The following is a 20,446-nucleotide window of genomic DNA, read 5'->3' on the forward strand; positions in this document are numbered from 1 at the left end:
AATTTGGATTGATACCTTGCTCTCAACAAAAAGTGGGGGTTTTAAAATCACATAACATTAACATTGACAATACTCCATATTTATTTGATACCTATGGGAGCTATAGACTGACATTCTAATTCCTATTTCTTATTTCCTTTCACGAGCATTGGTGAGATCCCAATTGATGAGTTCCATTTTCTTATTTCTAATTCCATTTTTGGCATTTGCCCATTTCTAGGATTTTGTTGCTACTAATAAGACACGGAGCACGAGTACAACAAGCTGTCTCTTGGAATCGAGCATCAGCAATATGTTTCAGTTAGGTTGGGTCTCTGACTTTGGTGTATATTGTAGGTCTATTCTTTATGGAAGCCGAGGGCGGACATTCAAACAATGTATAACCTCTTTAGTTGAATTGGAAATAGGAATTGGAATGTCCGTCTGTGGCTTCTGTAGACACCAATGTAATATTTCACTCTTTCAAAATAATTGGTTGGTGTCTGTCTTATTTTCTCTATGCTCTCTGCTACTATCTCTTTCTCTTCTTCTCTGTCTATATCTTGCAAGACTAAGTCTTTCATCTGTTCCTTCTAAACATCTTTCTGCTTCTCTTTGTTTAGTCTTCTCATTGCTCACTCTATCTTTCTGTCAGTCACTATAATAACGAGTGTGATTTAGACATAGTTACGATATAGACCAAAAAATCATTTAGGAGGCGTGGATCTAATTACTTATTCTAGGTGTTTTATAAACATGTTGTCTAGCTCTAAGGTGTATTGTCTTATACGTGACTGTAAGAAGACATGTAGTAATTCAACTGTGTTAACCGATCATCTCCTCAACAATCACTGTTTTCCTCAAAAGAAGGATTCTCTGTTGTCCTCTGTGTTCATCACATGACTAGTATTGATTGTAACATTATGACTTATCATATCCGTTCTCATCACACCTGGTGACAAACCCTATCACTGTCCAGACTGTAAGTGTACATTTAGTCTAGAAGCTAATCTCAATACACATTGTCGTGTACGTCTTCAAGTACAAAAAGGACCAACTATATCAAGTCATCTACTTTGTGTTGTGTCCAATTCTAAAAATCATTATTGTACTACATGTGGAAAAAAATTCTCATATTATATAATCATTTACTATCTCATTCTCGTACTCATACTGGAGAAAAACCCTTTATATGTAAGGACTGTGGGAAAGGTTTTGCTCAGTCTAGTAATCTATTAAACATTCTCGTATTCATACTGGAGAGAGACCTTATATATGTAAGGACTGTGGGAAAGGGTTTGCTCATTCTAATGCTCTTCGTTGTCATCACCGTATTCACACTGGAGAGAGACCATATATATGTAAAAACTGTGGGAAAGGTTTGTTACTGTGGGAAGGGTTTGCCCTCAAGTCATTTGACCCAACATTCTCATATTCACACTGGAGAAAAGAATTTTACATGTAAGGACTGTGGGAAAGGGTTTATTCATCTAGTGACCTTATTAAACATTTCTCGTATTCACATTGGAGAGAGACCTTATATATGTAAAGACTGTGGGAAAGGGTTTGCTCACTCTAGTAATCTTATTACACATTCTCGTATTCATACTAGAGAGAGACCTTATATATTGTAAGGACTGTGGGAAAGGGTTTGCTCACTCTAGTAATCTTATTACACATTCTCGTATTCATACTAGAGAGAGACCTTATACATAGTCATCTTACTAGACCTTCTTGTGGCACTCTTTATTCATCATTTATCCATTAATACAGTATCTATCCATTGTCATATGTTACATCATATCTATTACTATATAAGATGTTGTTATAATAAATATTATTATTGAGTATAGTTTGAACTAATCTTATCTGAAGTAGAAGACTTTCTAGTTTATATAAATCATAATGTATAGACCACCCTGTTGAAGTGACTAAAGTCATCATTGGTCCAACCATTATTATCATTATTTGATGTGTTCACTTATTGAATAGGTCAAGTAACTCTCACTGACTGAATTATTTGTTTATATACTTAAGATGTTAACACTAATATCTTAGTGTGTAGATTGTGTCTCCTAACAACACCACACTCTTGTTTTTTAAACTACTCTTATCTAATAAATGTTACACTGATGGTTGTATAATAATCTGTTGAAGTATCAGGTTAACAATATACTTATCATCACTACTAATTTTATATTAACTTACTTAAAATGTTGGTTCTAAGCTTTTAGAAATAGATTATTTTTACTGTATATACATATCAAGAGTATTACATAACCTATGAAGCCATTGCTTAGAAAGTTATCCAAAGCTGGAGCACTTGAGGAACTAAAGGAGCTGTTATAAATTTAGATAATGAAGAAGAGTGTTTAAGTAATGATTTTTATTTTTTAAGCCCCTATAAAATTAAATAATTATGATAAAAAATATTATCTTTTAGTAGCGTTGTTCTAGTTTGCTTATTAGTCTAGGAAAAGTCGAAATTAAAGGACATATTGGAAGTTCCTTTAATTTCAGTTCAGCAGTACATAACACTAACTGTAATAGATATTTGGTAACAACATCCGTGATGTTTTACTGACTGAAGATCTTCTCCTTGTGCTAGCGCTATCATCACAACATTGTTCAATATAGTCATAGTTTTAAATGGATCCTGGATAATAAGTTCCACAATTGAGTCAGTAAGCTTTTTTGGAATAACAAATATACCTTTTTAAATGTAATAGAAATATGTTTATAATACTTCAGAACATTTTCAACTTTTAATGTTTTACAATATTAATTGATCATTTTTAGAATTACTTTGCATTTGTTCTAATTGTAATAACTGTTTATTTGCCCTCTGTCCACTTGAATTGTGGCAAAGATAATAAAGCTACTTTTTCTCTAACCATGGCCAGGATAATAAAGATTGTGTCTAAAATAGCAACATTATTCTATATTTCTGGATGTCTTCCTGTAATCCATATCAACTAAATTGCAAAACCTGCAGTCACACTCTACACTCTCAAAATATAAATCAAAGATTGTCTTTTGCATTAACTTTGGCCTGTACTAGTGTACTCACAAATCAAGGGCACAATGATGACTTAACTAATAACTTAATTAACTTATACAACACAAACCTGCAGCAACTTCCACCATGTAAATAATTAAAGATAGTCCAGCCCAGTTTTCATGGGTGTTATATATATTCTATGATAGAGGAATATAATGAGACATACAAACATTACCCTAAGTGTGTATTACTGTTTTAGGCTTTTCTTTTTGGTAAAATAGTGCTTTTAGATAGAAAGACAAATAAATTCTGTTACCCTTGTGTTTCTATATGCATAGATAATGATGAGTGTTAGTTGCTACAAAATATAGGTCATTTGACAGCAATAGTCTGAGTAAGCTAGATATTTCTATGGATAAACAATTCTTATTGAGTCATATATTTAACAGACTTTGTGAATTAATAACTAAAAGTAATTTTTAACAAATTCATGTGATAAATGAAGACATATATACTTTTAATAATTGGATAATTTGGATTGATACATTGCTCTCAACAAAAAGTGGGGTTTTAAATCACATAAACATTAACATTGACACAGTACTCCATAGTTATTTGATACCTATGGGAGCCACAAACTGACATTCTAATTCCTATTTCTTATTTCTTTCACGAGCATTGGTGAGATCCCAATTAACGTCCCATTTGATGAATTCTATTTTCTTATATTCCGAATTCTATTTTTTGGCACGTGCACCATTTCTAGCAAGATTTTTCTCCGATTATAAAAATGTAATAATAATTCAACAAAAATGCATTCGACGGACAGACGGTTTAAATATTAATCATTTTATAGGCGTGGATCTAATTGGTTAGTCTATAAACCACGTGTTGTCCTAACTAAACATGTTGTCTAGCTCTAATGTGTAATTGTCTTATACGTGACTGTAAGAAGACATGTACTAAATCAATTGTATTAACTGATCATCTCCTCAACAATCACTGTTCCTCAAAAAAAGGAATTCTCCATTGTCCTCTGTGTCATCATGTGACTAGTACTAATCATAACATTATGACTTATCATACCCGTTCTCATCACACTGGTGACAAACCCTATCACTGTCCAGACTGTAAGTGTACATTTAGTCCAGAAGCTAATCTCAACACACATTATTGTGTGCGTCAAAGTGTACCAACTACATCAAGTTATTCTACTTGTGTTGTGTCCAATTCTAAAAATTGCATATGTACTACATGTGGAAAGAAGTTCTCAAATCATAGTAACTTACTTCGTCATTCTCATATCCACACTAGAGATAAATCATTTATATATAGGACTGTGGGAACAAGTTTTCACAGTCTGGTCATCTTATTAATTATTTTTGTATTATCTACTGTGGAAAGACCCTTTATATGTAAGGACTGTGGAAAAAGTTTTACTCTTCTGATAATCTTAGTTATCATCATCGTATTCACACTGGAGAGAGACCTTACATATGTAAGTTATGTGGGAAAGGTTTTTTTCATTCTAGTCGTCTTAATCTCATCATCATATTCACACTGGAGAGAGACCTTACATATGTAAGGACTGTGGAAAAGGTTTTATTACCTCTAGAAATTTGACCCGACATTTTCGTATTCATACTAAAGAAAAAATCTTTAAATGTAAGGACTGTGGAGAGTTTTTACTCGTTCAGATAGTCTTTTTTCTCATTGTCGTATCCATACTGGAGAAAAACCTTTTATATGTAAGGACTGTGGGAAATGTTTTAACTCGTCTGGTAGTCTTAGAACTCATCATCGTGTTCACACTGGAGAGAGACCCTATATATGTAAGACTGTGGGAAAGGGTTGTTACCTCTAGTGATTTGACCTGACATTATCGTATCCATACTGGAGAAAAGCCTTTATAGGTAAAGACTATGGGAAAGGTTTTACTCAATCTGTGAGTCTTAGTTTGCATCGTCGTATTCACACTGGAGAAATACCTTATATATGTAAGAACTGTGGGAAAGGTTTTATTACCTCTAGTCAATTGACCCAACATTCTCGTATTCATAGTGGAGAAAAAACCCTTTAAATGCAAAGACTGTGGGGAAGAATTTGCTCATCTAGTAATCTTATTAAACACTCTCGTATTCACACTGGAGAGAGACCATATATATAGTCATCTTACTAGACCTTGTGTTCATAATTAGGAGTAACTAGACACTCCAAGTTAACATTCTTTAATTATCTTATTTATCCATTAATACAATATCTATGTGTTTTCACTTATTAAATAAGTCAAGTTAACATTGACTGAATTAATTTGTTTATATACTTAAGATGTTAAAACTAATATTTTAGTATGTAGATTGTGTCTCCTAACAATACTGCACTCTTGTTTTTAAAACTACTCTTATCTGATAATTTGTTTAAACTGATAAACTGCTGTTAACTATAATCCTTATTTTCACTAGTAATTTTATATTAGCTTACTAAATGTATGTCATAATTTTAAGAAATACATTATCCTTACTGTAATTTACATATCAAGAGTATTACATAGCCTGTGGAAGTAATAATATATTACCAATGTCTATTATTAACAACACTGTGGTTTATCAACTACCTTGTAACAATCAATATAACATTACCATAGCAACAACTAACATACAATATAACACTATAGCAACATTGTTTATGACTCTGTAACAAACATAATTGGCCTAGGCATAAATTGGATTGATAGTGTTTAAAAGAAAATATCATTGGATTTTTAAATCATATTAAAGTGAACATTGACAATACTCCATTATTATATTCGATATACCTATATATTATTTCACTCCTTCAATAATTATTGATTGGTCTCTGTCTTTCTCTTATTTTATAATTAATTTTCTGCTTGTATTAATTCAATACATCTCTGTCTCTCATTGAATAGCCCCCTCTTCCCTTTCTTTAACTGTGTCTCATTTTTCATTCCTTTAGTCTCTCACAAGTCTTTCCTTTCTACTTTTCTCTACATTTTGCTGCTTTTCATTTTCTTCTTTCTTTCATTCATATTTAACAATCTTCTACGTCTCTCAATATATCTCACAAGTCATGATTTAACTAATTTATATTCAAATATAATAAGAAATAGTAAAATAAAATTTCTAAAAATTGTTAAAAAAAGGATGGCAGTAAAACATTTTCCAACAAGTAGAAACGACAATATGGACATCCTTACATAGTTGCCCTGAACATAATATTTATAATTGAAATAGTACATTTTATTGCGTTATGAGCACAATCCTTAAACAAAATCCTCACTTTCTATCTAATATCTTCATTCATGTAAATATTTAAAGGTCAGTCCAGTCCATTATTCTAGTCAAGTTATTATAGGGACTATGGAAGGGGTTTCTCAGTCTAGTTATCATACTAGACATTATTGTATCTGTAATTGTAACTGGACATACATTCTAAGTTAACAATCTTTAATCATCATTTATCCATTCATTTATACAGAATATATCCAATATTATCATAACAACATTGTTTATGACTCTTAACAATTAGGCCAATTTGTTTCAGGATTTTAATTTCTATATAGCATTTTGTTTTTAGTTGTTGTTTTTAATTTTAATAATCATTGCTTAAATTAATTAATATATTCCATTCTAGAAGCAACAAATATTGTTTTTAAAAAATTAATAATAATATATGGTTGTGCATGAAAGAAATAAAAAAGGTATGTTTTTTAGAGTGGACTAGACTAAACCATTATGCTAATGGCATAGTTATCTAAATTTTTAAATCTGTCTCTAGATTTCTCTATCTATATCTTGCAAGATCATCTCTTTTCTTAAACATCTTTCTGTTTCTATTCGTTTTTCTTCTCATTGCTTTCTCTATCTATCTGTTATAGTCACTATAATAACAAAGAGAGATTAGACTTATAATGTACGATATGTATGTAGATAATTCGACATGCAGACAAAAATAATATTATTCATTTATTAAATAGGCGTGGATCTAGTTAATTTAGCTATAATCACATAGTCGCGCGTAGCCAGCTCCTCCCTCTCTGGTTAACATGTCGTCTAGTTCTAATTTATTTTCTGTTATACGTGACTGTAAGAAGACATGTACTAACTCAATTGTATTAACTGATCATCTCTTCAACAATTACTGTTCCTCAAAAGAAGGAATTCTCCATTGGTCTCTGTGTCATCACGTGACTAGTACTGATCATAATATTATGATTTATCATATCCGTTCTCATCACACTGGTGACAAACCCTATCACTGTCCAGACTGTAAGTGTTCATTTAGTCTAGAAGCTAATCTCAAACACACATTGTCGTTGTACGTCATCAAGTACAAGTGTAACAACTAATCAAGTCATTCTACTTGTTTTGTGTCCATTCTAAAAATCATTATTGTACTACATGTGGAAAAAAATTCTCATATTATAGTCTATTACTATCTCATTCTCGTTCTCATACTGGTGAAAACCCTTTATCTGTAAGGACTGTGAAAAGGTTTTGCTCATTCTTCTAGTCTTAGTTCTCATTATCGTATTCACACTGGAGAGAGACCCTATATATGTAAGGAATGTGGGCAAAGGTTTGCTCGGTCTAGTCACCTTATTGAACATTCTCGTACTCACACAGGAGAGAGACCTTATATATGTAAGGTTTGGGGAAAAGGTTTGCTCAGTCTTGCGGTCTTCGTTCTCATTGTCGTATTCACACTGGAGAGAGACCCTTTATATGTAAGGACTGTGGGGAAAAGGTTGCTCAGTCTAGTAATCTTATTAGACATTCTCTATTCACACTGGAGAGACACCCATATATGTAAGGACTGGAAAAAGTTTTCCTCAGACTAGTAATCTTATTAAACGTCTCGTATTCACACTGGAGAGAGACCCATAATATGTAAGGACTGTGGGAAAGGGTTTATCGGTCTAGTGAGCTTATTACACATTTTCGTATTCATACTGAGAGAGAGACCATATATATAGTCATCTTACTAGACCTTCTTGTGTACAAGTTTTTTGGTTTACTCAATATAATTAATCGTCTAATTAGTTATTGTTTCATCCTTTACCCATTATATAATTAAACAATTGTGTATATCATTTCATCATAGTGCCATTGAAGTTATTTAAAGGGAAACAGGATACATAGATGGTGCTATCTGATGACAAGATGTAAAATACTCTAATAAAATAAACACACTGTGAATTTTAACTCTTCCAACAATTTAGAATGATAGAATTGAAATTCAACTACTGTCCATGTGTCTACAAATAGCTAAAGGTATGGATATATCGCAGAACAGAACCTTCTACATAGAGATTAAACAGTAAGAAATTGCATGTAAGTTTATTTACAAATTCAGTGATCGTTTATAGTGTATCTAAATACACTAATAAGCTACATGTACCAATGAATAGATCACCATTCACCATACCTAGTAATAGTCACTTTTGTTTGGCCATTGCAATGTTCTTGGTATAGGATTGATCATTAAGGTATTATTAAGTTCAGACTTTGACTATCTAAAACTGTTGGAGTTAAACTGTCTATCAAATGGATGGCAATTGAGAGTATTGATGATGGAATATTCTCAGAAAAGACTGATGCGGTAAATTAGTTTTATAAAATATCTATTGCCTAATAGCTTTATTTCTGGTATATTATTTAGTGGTCTTATGGAGTCCAATGGTTGGGAAATATTTAGTGTTGGAAAGCTCCCATATGGAGGGCTTACTCCAATGAGCTTGCCTAAAATTGTACAGGAAGGTTATCGAAAAACTGAACAATACAGCAATGCTCCAAAAAATGTAGTTAACAAAATTAGCACTAATTTATGTCTGCTATATTAATCCTACTTACTGTACAATGCTTCGTGAGTTAGGTTTCCTCCTTTTCCTTATATATAGGTATAATCCGTTAATGTTTGCAATGTTGAATAGTTCATCAGATGAGAGACTACTTTCTCGGAGTTGGTATTTATTATTGAAAACATGTTTAACATCAATGGCTAACTATATTGACTTCAATCAGTTCACAAGAGCAGTAGAGGAAAGAAATTTAACTCATATTTATATAATCGTGTTTGTTATTGTTTAATTTCAAATTGTATACAGTAATAGTCAGTACCCACTGATTAGTAATCATCTGAGCTGTGAAAAGAAAAATCAAAGTGTGTAAGTTTTTCTTTGTCATTATAGACTATAGTTTATAGTATTGTTTGAATAACTTTAACTTGGAATACTTTTTTAAATATCAACAATTGGTAAATGTCATTTATACTATAACAATCAGTCACAATAGTAGCTAAAAGAAGTAGGATTAACAATTAATGTCAAAAGGCCGATTTTTGATGGATGGAATAAAGTAATTCTGTCATATTAGTCAATTTGTTTACCCTCAGACTGCAACTGTTAAAACGAAGGTGTCACGATAACAACAAAGCAGGTGTCTTTCTATTGGCTATTGTCACTCTCAAGCTACATTATAATTCTGTTTAATTGCTATATGTACACCTTAATAGAAAGAGTGATCAGATACACTTTGACAAGTCTGGTATAAGAAATGGGTCAACTGGTGTTGATATTGAGGTTATGATCTTGTTTCTGGACTATGCTAAAATAATATAATTTCTCAGCTCATTTGTACACTTTCAGGGATACCACTACCGAAAATAGAAATAGTACAAGTCAGCTTTTCCCTCACTAAATATCTTATTTACAGTCCTACCAACTATATATGTACTTTAATTTATACAGAAGAAGTTTTTAGAGTGTCTCAGATGACAGGCTATGTGCTATAGGATATCATGGTTTAAAGGACTATAGCATTTTATAAACCTTCAAACCAAGTTAAATTTGTAAAATACTATTTTGTTTTTAAACATTAGCTAAAAGCTAAAGCTTAACAGTAGTTTTTCCATTGAATAAATTAGTAAATAAGTGAGCCATGAATTTGGTACTATACATGTATCCATTTTTTTAAAACACTAAACAATAAATGTGTAAATATATATGCATATAAAAATGTCATATTACTCACCTTGGTTACCAAACCCTCTTACTGTCCAGATTGTGTACACTTACAGATACTTTCATTAAAAATTAAAGGACATAACAATATATAGGTTTGTGGTTGTGAACATATGCAACACATATCCACAACCTTTAGCAATTTTAATCCAATGTAAATAATTAAAGTTAAAATCCCGTCCTTATTTCAGTCTATGGTGACACCTTTGTATATTTCTATGATGAGAGGATATAAAAAGTACATTAATTCCTAAAACCCTAGGCCCTATATATGCACAATACCTAAGCTTAATGTGACATCCACTGCTTAGGATTTTTTTCTTATCTTCAAAAATCTACTTCTTTAAAAAACAGACAAAGTATGTACTATTACCGTGTTCGGCCTACATAGAGTATGACAAGGATTAGTTACTAGGAAAATGTAGACCTTAAATGTACGAATTATGCCAGGTAATAATTCAAGGTTTCCTGAAAAATAATATTATTCATTTAATGGCCCGTAGAATTGTAATTGTTAGTCTAGAAACACGTGTTGGTCTAACTATAGTCTAGCTCTAAGGTGTAGTGTCTTTATAGGGACTGTAAGAAGACATTGGACTAACGCAAATTGTATTAACTAATCATCTCTTCAACAATCACGGTTCCTCAAAAGAAGGAATTCTCCATTGTCCTCTGTGTCATTCATGTGACTAGTATGATCAAAATATTAGCACTTATCATATCCTTTCTTATCACACTGGTGTGAAAAAAACCCTATCACTGTCCAACCCGTAAGTGTACATTTAGTCTAGAAGCTAATCTAAAGACCCCCCCCCCCAAAACTACCTTATCGTGTACGTCATCAATCCCAAAGTGTACCACCTACACATCAAGTTATTCTGCTCTTGCATTTGTTGTGTCCAATTCTGTGTTGTCCTAACTAAACATTCGTTCTAGTTCTAATGTGTGTTGTCTTATCATGTGGACTGGAAGAAGACCTGTCCTAACTCAATTGTATTAACTGATCATCTCCCTCAAACAATCATGTCCTCAAAAGAAGGAATCTCTCTGTTATATCTTGGCCGACTAAGTCTTTCATCTTCTTTCTTAACATCTTTCTGTCGTCTATTCGTTTCACTTCTCATTGCTGGTTCTCTATCTATCTGTAGTCACTATAATAAACAAAGGAGGGGATTAGACTTAAATGATACGGATATTTATGTAGATAATTCAACATACAGACGTTTTCTAAAAATAATATATTCATTTAATAGTCGTGGCTATTCAATTCAATTAAGCCCTAAACCCACTGTAAGAAGACATGTAGTAACTCCAATTGTATTAACCTGATCATCTCCTTTGATAAGAAGGAATTCTCAATTGTCCTTTGTGTTATAACGTGACTCGTACTGTCATAACCTTAGAATTATCATATTTTTTTTCTTGTTCATCACACTGGTGACAACCCTATCACTGTCCAGACTGTAACGTTGTACATTTAGTCCTTAGAAGCTTAATCTCAACACGCATTGTCATGCCGTCATCAAGTACAAAGTGTACCAACTACATCAAGTTATTCTACTTGGTGTTTGTCTAATTCTAAAAATCATTATTGTACTCACATGGGGAAAAAAGTTCTCATATATAGTCATTTACTATCTCATTTCTCGTATTCACACTGGACGGGAAATCCCCTTATATGTTAGGAATGTGCAAAAAGGTTTGCTTGGTCTATCGACTTATTAAACATTCTCGTATTTCACACTGAGAGAGATGGCTTATATAATGTTAAGGACTGTGGGAAAGGGTTTATTACCATCTGGAATTGACTGAACATTCTCGTATTCACACTGGAAAAAAGCCCTTTATGTTTAAGAAATATGTTGAAAGTGGTTTGCTCAGTCGTGCGGTCTTCGTTCTCATTGTCGTATTCACACTGGAGATACCTTATATATGTAAGGACTGTGGAAAGGGTTTGCTCACTCTAGTACCTTTACACATTCTCGTATTCACACTGGAGAGAACCTTATATATGTAAAGGACTGTGGGAAAGGGTTTTATTATTGCTATAAATTGACACAACATTCTCGTATCCATTACTGGAGAAAAACCCTTATATGTAAGGATTGTGGAAAAGCTTTTACTCAGTCTCAGAGTGTTACATATCATCCTCGTGTTCACACTGGAGAGAGACCTCAACTCCAAATACCCACCACTTGCTAAACAATAATCATGTAATGGTTCGATATAATTGCTCGAGTATATCTATGCATATATATATATAATAATATATATAGATATATAATATAATATATATATTATACTAGCTAGCTAGATCTTCAGTTAACACATCATACACCTAACAATCTCATAAATTAGAATGTTCAACGTCTAACATCAAAACTCCTCTACTTCTTAAATGTCAGTGAAGCTACATTAGTTATAGTTTTATAAATAATTAGAGTTGATTAGATCAGTCTAAACCTTTTAAAGACTTGATAGCAACATCAGTTATTGTATCTTCTTTTATTAGTTTAACCTTTAAGACTACACCTAAAGCACTTATAATTAAAATAGAAAATTGACAGTTAAAGAATACAACATCTCCTTATCTTCTGGGTTTTTTAAAATTCCGAAAAATAAAGATTTAATGAGATTTGCAAAGTTTACCTTGTAAAGATTAATAGTTCCATTAGATAATTTCTAGATGATAGTACAACTAGTACAAATAATGAATATAATATAAATCTTTCCTTAAATAAACGATTTATTAGATATTAACTAAATCATGACATACAAGAAGAGATTTAGAGATAATATAACAATTGTATGAAAGCTATTTCTTAATAAAACGTAAAGGGACACTGCATTATTACAAACACACATGAAGTAAAATTTCTATAATATAGAAATGTTTACTTCATGTGTATAAGTAAGTAATATATATTATGATGCTACTCAAACTCTCCTGCAGCACATCCCTCTGCTATATTATTTAACATAAACCTTTTTCTATGTTATACACAATATAAAACGCCCATGTTTGAATATAAGAATACAAACGTTGTTATAATATTACAAGCATATCTGTATTCTCATCAAAACAAGATTTGACCCGTGACAATTCCCAAAGTTATTCATTGGAAGCACTACTATTTGTCCCCTAAGAGCAAACTCTATTGTATAACTATAAAAAAAGCTGTATAACTTTGTTAAAACATCGCTTCTCGGCCTATCGGCTAAGGATCAAGTAGATATAATCTGTTCTTTCGAGTTTAAATAGCTCGAATGGGGATAATGCATCCTCAAGCTATTAACCCCAATTTTTCTACTAGGAGTTGTGTGTGAAGCTTGCTTCCCTCACTCCACGGGTTGCCCTGTATTGCAGTACATCCAGGTGTTGCCCACTTCCCCTTTATAGGGGATAATTTTTCTTATAACAATCATGAAAATTTTAAACATATCTAAGTTGAAAGAACATACTCTTTTTGGCTAAGTACTTTCGATATAGTCAATTTGTTAGTATTGAATAAGCCCCACACAATACTAACTGTATATTGTAGTACTTTAAAGATATTTACAATGAATAACAAAGTTTGGTGAAAACAGCTTCATGGCTAATGTTCATTAATAAGCCACACAAATACTACTGTATATTTTACTTCTATAAATGTTACACTGATGACTGTATAATAAAACTGTTAGTGAACTATAATGTTTATCTTCACTAGTAATTTTATATTAAGCTTCCTTACATGTGTGTCTTATGTTTAAGAAATAGATTAATTCCTATTGTATTTATATATCAAGAGTATTACATAATTAAGTCTTTCCTCTCCCTTTTCTTAAACATCTTTTCTTCTTCTTCGTTTAATCTTCTCATTGCTTTCTCTATCTATCTGTCACGTCACTATAAAAACAAAAGAAGATTTCGACTTACAATGTACGACAGTTAACTAATATTATTCATTTAATAGGCGTGATCTAATTATTAAGCTATAAACCACGTGTTGTCCCTTATTAAACATTCGTCTAGTTCTGATGTGTATTGTCTTATACGTGACTGTAAGAAGACATGTACTAACTCAACTATATTAACTGATCATCTCCTCCAACAATCATTGTTCTTCAAAAGAAGGAATTCCCTCCGTTGTCCTTTGTGTCATCACATGGACTAGTACTGATCGAAAACATTATGACTTATCATATCCGTTCTCATCACACTGGTGACAAACACCCTATCACTGTTCATACTGTAAGTGTACATTTAGTCTAGAAGCTAATCTCAACACAACATTGTCCAAGTACGTCACCAATCACAAAGTGTACCAACTACATCAAGTTATTCTAGTTGTGTTGTGTCCAATTCTAAAAATCATTATTGTACTACATGTGGGAAAAAAGTTCTCATATTACAGTCACTTACTGTGTCATTTTCGTACTCATACTGGAGAAAAAACCCTTTATATGTAAGGACTGTGGGAAAGGTTTTACTCGTTCTTATAGTCTTCGTGTCATTATCATATCCATACTGGAGAAAACCTTTTATAATGTAAAGACTGTGGGAAAAGTTTTATTCGTGCTGGTTAGACTTAGATTCTCATCAACATTTTCACACTGGAGAGAGACCCTACATATTTAAGGACTGTGGGAAAGGTTTGTTCCTCTAGTCATTTGACCCAACATTCTCGTATTCATACTGGGGATAAACCCTTTATATGCAAGGACTGTGGGAAAGGTTTTACTCATTGTAGTAGTCTTCGATCTCATTATCATATCCATACTGGAGAAAAACCTTTTATATGTAAGGACTGTGGGAAAAGTTTTATTCGTGCTGATAGACTTAGATCTCATCAATGTTTTCACACTGGAGAGAGACCCTCATATGTAGGACTGTGGGAAAGGTTTTACTCATTTGTAGTAGTTTCTTCGATCTCATTATCATATCCTACTGGAGAAAAAACCTTTTATATGTAAGACTGTGGGAAAGTTTTTATTCGTGCTGATAGACTTAGATCTCATCAACGTTTTCACACTGGAGAGAGACCCTACCATATTAAGGACTGTGGAAAAGGGTTGGTTAACTCTATAATTGAGCCAACATTCCTCGTATTCATACTGGGGATAAACCCTTTATATGCAAGGACTGTGGGAAAGGTTTTGACTCATTGTAGTAGTCTTCGATCTCATTATCACATCCATACTGGAGAAAAAACTTTTATATGTAAGGACTGTGGGAAACGTTTTTTCGTGCTGATAGACTTAGATCTCATCACTTTTTCACACTGGAGAGAGACCCTACATATTGTAAGGACTGTGGGAAAGGGTTTGTTACCTCTAGTAATTTGACCCAACATTTTTGTATTCATACTGGAGACAGACCTTATATATGCAAGGACTGTGGGGAAGGATTTGCTATGTCTAGTAATCTTTTAAACATTCTCGTATTCATACGGAGAAGACCCTATATATAGTCATCTTACTAGACTTTGTGTCCATAATTAGGTGTAACTGGACACTCCAATTTAACACTCTTTAATGATCATTTATCCATTAATACAGTATCTATACATTTTCATATATTATATCATATAGATGTTGTTATAATCATTTATTAAGTATAGTTCAAACTAATCTTATTTGAAGTAGAGGACTTTTTACTAATAACATTTATTAATCATTATGTATAGACCATCCTATACAAGAGACTACAGTATGAACAGTATGATCCCAATAGTTGATGTCCTCACTTACTGATAAGATAATTGATTAACATTTCACGTGATGCATTTATGTATTTGCTTATATACTTAACATGTTAACAACTAATATTTTGGTGTGTATTGTGTCTCCTAACAATACTGATACTCTTGTTTTCTAAAATACTCTTACCTAATAAATGTTACAATTGATTGCTATATATAAGCTGTTCAAATATCTGGATAACTATATAATGTTTATCTTCACTAGTATTTTATAGTGGCTTAAATGCATATCATAATTTAAAAGAAATAATTGTAGATGTCACCTGATACTTGATACCATATCAACACAACAAAGATTGTCAAAGCTACCAGATATTTAATTAGTTTAAATTCAAACATTTTCCAGAAAACTTTTGTTAAAAACTATTTTCCATTAAAAATTAAAGAGATTAGTCAGTTGTTAATTTTTACACATTTTAGCAGAAAATGTTTATTACAGTTACTTTTCCACATTTGTTAGAAACATTGTCAAATCTTCCTGTCTGTTAAATTTTAATGAATTCTTCAATTTTTATTGTGTTATTGGTAGGGTTTCAAGACCAATTGACTCATTGAATCTCCCATATTGATGAAACCATGTTGTAATCCATACAATAAGCTGCCATCACATATCTATTTAATCACATATAATATTTAATGATCTTTTAAAGAAATTGTAGTTTACTTGTTACATAATAGGACAAGGCATGTACACCATTTAATAGGTTGGGATGTAATTAATTATGCTATAAAACCACCTAACTAACAAGTACAGATACAAGAATGGTCTAGTATGAAAAATAACTAGACTGAGAAACCCCTTTTCCATAGTCCATATAATAAGTAGAAATGGTCAACAATGGACATTCTTACCCAGTATGCCTTGTTATATAATTGTTTCAGTTCAAAATATTATTAATTCAGAGTCTGTTCCTCACTTGAACTATTCAAAAGTGAACACATCAACTAATGACAATAATTAAATGTCTGGACCAATGATGACTTTAGTCTCTTGAACAGGATGATCTACACATTATGATTTATATAAACTAGTATTATTAGAAAGTCTCTACTTCAGATAAGATTAGTTCACTATACTCAATAATAATTTTATTATAGCAACATCTTATATAAATGTAACCTATGACAATGGATAATTATGTATTAATGAATAATGATATTTGAAGAATTTTAACCTACAAAAAAAGGTCTAGTAAAGATGACTATATATAGGTCTCTCTCAGTATGAATACGAGAAATGTTTTAATAAGATTAACTAGGATGAGCAAACCTTTTCCCACAGTCCTTACATATACAGGGCTCTCTCCATCTGTGAATTCTTACACAGTATGCCTTGACATAATATTTTGATAATTGTTCAGTTTCAAAATATTATTCAGTCTGTCTCATTGAACTATCAATAAGTGAAACACTCAACTAATGACAATTATTAATGTTCAGATCAATTATGACTTTACTCTCTTGAACCGATGATCTATATATTATGATTTATATAAACTTGTATTAGTAGAAAGTCCTCTACTTCAGATAAGATTAGTTTCAACTATACTCAATAATAATATTTATTATAACAACATCTTATAAATGTAACATATGACAATGGATATATACTGTATTAATGAATAAATGATGATAAAGATTTTAACCTACATAAAAGGTCTAGTAAAATGACTATATTGAGGTTTTCTTTCCAGTATGATACGAATGTTTTAATAAGAGTACTAGAGTGAGCAAACCCTTTCCGACAGTCCTTACATATATGGTTTCTCTCCAGTGTGAATACGAGAAGCATTTAATAATTACTAGGTGACCAAACCCTTTCCCACAGTCCTTACTATACAGGGTCTCTCTCCAGTGGTGAATACGAGCATGTATAATAAGACTACTAGACTGAACAAACCCTTTCCCACATCCTTACATATATAGGGGTCTCTCTCCTGTGTGAATACGAGAATGTCTAATAAGAGTATACTAGAGTGAGGCAAACCCTTTCCCACAGTCCTTACATATATCGGGTCTCTCTCCAGTGTGAACACGAGAATGTTTAATAAGATTTACTAAGATGACCAAACCCTTTCCCACAGTCCTTACATATATAGGGTCTCTTCCTGTGTGATACGAGAATGTTTAATAAGATTACTAGACTGAGCAAACCCTTTCCACAGTCCTTACATATTATAAGGTCTCTCTCCAGTGTGCAAATGAGAATGTTTAAAAAGATTACAGGACTGAGCAAACCCTTTCCCACAGTCCTTACATAAAGGGTTTTTCTCCAATATGAGTACGAGAATGACACAGTAATTGACTGTAATATGAGAACTTTTTTTCCACATGTAGTACAATAATGATTTTTTTAGAATTGGACACAACACAAGTAGAATAACTTATGTACTTGGTACACTTGTACTTGATGACGTATACGGCGATGTGTGTTGAGATTAGCTTCTAGACTAAAATGTACACTTACAGTCTGGACAGTGATGGGTTTGTCACCAGTGTATGAAATAACGGATATGATAAGTCATAATGTTCGATCAGTACTAGTCACAAGATGACACAAAGGACATAGAGAATTCCTTCTTTGAGAAGCAATGATTGTTGAGGAATGATCAATTAATACAATTGAGTTAGTACATGTCTTTCTCCCAGCCACGTATAAGACAATACACATTCGAGCTAGACGACATGTTTAACATTGTGTTTAGAGCTTAATTAATTAGATCTACGCCTATTAAATGAATAATAATATTTTTAGGAAAACTGTCTGTCCGTCTGCATACTGTGGAAAACGGCTCTCATATTATGTCATTTACCCGTGTCCTTCTTGTACTCATACTGGAAAAACCCTAAGGACTGTGGGAAAGATTTTTTACTCATTCTAGTAGTCTTAGTTCTCATTATCATATTCACACTGGGAAGATATATAAGTACTGTGGAAAAGGGTTTATTACTTCAAAGTCATTTGACCAAACATTCTCGTATTCATACTGGAATAAACCCCTTTATATGCAAGGCCTGTTCGGAAAAGTTTTACTCTTTCTAGTAGTCTTAGTTCTCATTATTGTCTTCACACTGGAGAGTACCTTATATATGTAAGGACTGTTGGAAAAGGATTTACCCAGTCTCGTGAGCTTATTACACATTCTCATATTCATACTGAAGAGAGACCCTATATATATGTATTGTCTTATACGTGACTTAAGAAGATATGTACTTAACTCAATTGTATTAACTGATCATCTCCTCAACAAGCACTGTTTCCTCAAAAGAAGAATTCTCCCTTGTCCTCTGTTTCATCATGTGACTAGTACTGATTTGGGGGGGGGAACAATATGATTTATCATATATGTTTTCATCACACTGTGACAAACCCTATCACTGTCCCAACTGTACCAGTACATTTAATCTAAAGCTAATCTCAACGAACATTATCGTGTACATCTCAAGTACAAATGCTTATACAATGAGCTGTTTGAAATATCTGGTTAACTATAATGCTTATCTCCACAAGTAATTTTATATTTTTTCTTATTTAAATGTATGTCCTAATTTTAAGAAATAGGTTATTCTACTGTATTTATATAACAAGAGTATTTTATCAATTAATTACATATAAAGGGTTATCCCCAGTATAATACGAGAATGTTGGTCAAATTACTAGAGGTTACAAACCTTTCCCCACAGTCCTTACATATGTAGGGTCTCTCTCAGTGTGTAATACGTTGATGTGAACTAAGACTATAAGAACGAGTAAAACCTTTCCCACAGTCCTTACTATATAGGGTCTCTCTCCAGTGTGAATACAATAATGAGAACTAAGATAAGAAGAATAACAAAACCTTTTCCACAGTACTTACATATAAATGTGTAATGTTTTTTCCATTTTTGTTTAAGGATTTATAACTAAATAATATATACTAGTATGTTTTTAGTTTTATTATAACAGCTTCCAGATATTTAAACTAATGATTATTGCTTTTATTTATTTACTAAATATCTTAATAGCTAGAAAATGTAAGGAGAAAATAACAACATAAATAACAAATTGACATAAACAGCAGAAATGTTTATGTTTGTAAGCAAAGTCAATAAAACTTAACCAAAGATTGTCAAGAAATGGAACAATTAAGGTACTCGATCAAGTAATTTTTTCCATGTCATGTTTGACAGAGACTAATGACATAAGTTTGTGTCATTTGTGTAATAGTAGCAATAATTATTAATATCCAAATATACATTATGATTTAATATAAACTATTATTAGTAGAAAGTCTTCCTTTAATTCTGATTAAGGTTAGTATTAAACTATTCCCTATATCTGATTATAACACATCTTAATGGTAAATAAATACGAATATAACAAGAAGACAATGGATATATTCTGTGTTAATGGATAAATGATGATTAAGATTGTTAACACTTGGAATGTCCATTACAATTACAGATACACTAATGTCTATGAATGATAACTAGACTGAGTATAAACCCATTTTCCATAGTCCCTATAATAAGTAGAAATGGCAACATACCAATTTCTTACACAGTATGGCCTTGTTATATATTGTTTCATTTCAAAATATTAAGTCCGTCAATTCACTTGAAACTATTCAATAAGAACTATTCAACACATCAACTAATGACAATAATGTTCAAGATCAATGATGACTTAGTTTCCTCTTG

At 32.0% G+C, this 20,446-nt stretch overlaps 1 non-coding gene across 1 annotated transcript; it reads left to right on the top strand.

Annotated features, from left to right (window-relative positions):
* The first annotated feature begins 13,220 nt into the window (after positions 1-13,220).
* LOC121391998 lies at positions 13,221-13,414 on the top strand. The gene has a single exon (XR_005960400.1). It is a non-coding gene; the product is annotated as a U2 spliceosomal RNA (small nuclear RNA).
* Positions 13,415-20,446: the final 7,032 nt, after the last annotated feature.

This window comes from Gigantopelta aegis, unplaced genomic scaffold (genome assembly GCF_016097555.1).
Source record: "Gigantopelta aegis isolate Gae_Host unplaced genomic scaffold, Gae_host_genome ctg3234_pilon_pilon, whole genome shotgun sequence".
In the NCBI taxonomy this organism is placed as follows: domain Eukaryota; kingdom Metazoa; phylum Mollusca; class Gastropoda; order Neomphalida; family Peltospiridae; genus Gigantopelta; species Gigantopelta aegis.